This window comes from Penaeus monodon, chromosome 25, assembly GCF_015228065.2.
Source record: "Penaeus monodon isolate SGIC_2016 chromosome 25, NSTDA_Pmon_1, whole genome shotgun sequence".
Taxonomy (NCBI): domain Eukaryota; kingdom Metazoa; phylum Arthropoda; class Malacostraca; order Decapoda; family Penaeidae; genus Penaeus; species Penaeus monodon.
This window is the reverse complement of record NC_051410.1, coordinates 29,522,126-29,523,644: the sequence shown is the minus strand read 5'-3', so window position 1 is coordinate 29,523,644 and position 1,519 is coordinate 29,522,126. Positions and strand designations below refer to the sequence as shown.

The window sequence follows — 1,519 nt, the reverse complement described above, 5'->3', positions numbered from 1 at the left end:
TTTTTTTTTTATTTTTTATTAAACCTTTGTTTTCATAACCCTGCCACTTCACTAGCTTGTCCCCCGACATCCATAATTATGGGATATCACAAAACAAAATACACAACGTAACGAGTCACACGAAACACAATCATCTTAATTCAAAAGCGTAACTTATTAAAATGACAAAGTGGAGAACTGTAACCTTTCTCCAGTATGCCAAAACATCCCTCGCTACACATATTCGTAATAAAACGATGCAGTAACCAAATAGTGCTTTGGGGATGCGGGCCAAGTGCAGTGTTTAAAATACTTGCAAGCAAAAAAGAAGAAACTAGTCCAAAGACAACTTTAATAATATATTGACATTGCTCGGAAACATAGTTTTAACGGTGCAGATATACGTTTCATAACTGAAAATATAATGCATTTACAGCTGATAAATTTCAGTTGAAATTTCGAAACGCTAGACAGATTACATCGTTTTCTGAAACTGTCTACCATACCCATTCATAAATTTCCAAAATGATATCAACGTGAGGGATAAAGGTGAAACGGCAAGTAATATGTTTAAGCTAAGTATATTATCCATATAGTAATGAATAAATAAACAAAAGATTAAGCCAGATGACAAGTCTTGTTGTAATTCTAGTATCAAAACAAAGTTCAAAGTTCAGAGATTATATTACATGTCGAGAAGTTGAAGGTTTCATTGAATTATCATGAAGAGTTATGACAAATGCAACTACTGATTCCAAATATAACAAATGCAACTTTAAAAATACTTATTTTTATGTAAGTTACAAAAATTGCGGATATCTAATTACACGACCTCTCATACTCCCTCGTACCAAAAAGTAGATACATTATAAATTCATTTTTTATACATAACAAAACGCACACACATAATCCCAAGAGAGAAATATAATACAATACCCTTGTCTATACAGAAATACCATGGAGTTAGAGATATATAGGCGGCGCTTCAAGCCAGATAAATTTACGCTCATCCTCCCTAGTTAAATTTCATCCTTGTCCCAAACAAAACAAAAAAGGTAAACAAATTATTTGCAAAGTAGATCTGGGTCATTTCGCCTCACGACTTACGCCACGTTCCTTATAGTCTGAAGTCGTCTGAACGTTCAAGAGTACGAGGCCCCACGACACCCTTATTGCCTTCCCTCTGCAACGTAAGAGTGCACGAGAACCACACAAACACACATACGAGGGAGCTTGTCAGGTTTCGCACATGTGTCTCTTTGGGCGCCACACAAGAACACGACAAAGTGTCACACACGCAGACACGGTGATAAGTGCCACACACGTGCTATGCCAGATGTTTAGCGCGTGTCACGGTGTCTTTGTCACGGTTATAATGAGGGCGGTGGAGCATTTGCAGTACGATTATTAAAAAGTGGACATGTTTACGGTAATAAAAGCTATATCAGGTAAATGATTTATTAACAAAGTAGAAAAGAAATTGATAGTTTGGTGATAAGCTGATATTAAGCTTGCTCTCTTATACGCCTACTACTATCAT

General features: G+C 36.1%; 1 protein-coding gene across 1 annotated transcript in view; it reads right to left on the bottom strand.

Annotated features, from left to right (window-relative positions):
• The window catches only part of LOC119589119 (T-cell leukemia homeobox protein 3-like), a gene marked incomplete in the record, with an annotated part of 40,796 nt that overhangs the window by 22,751 nt on the left and 16,526 nt on the right, over nt 1–1,519 (bottom strand).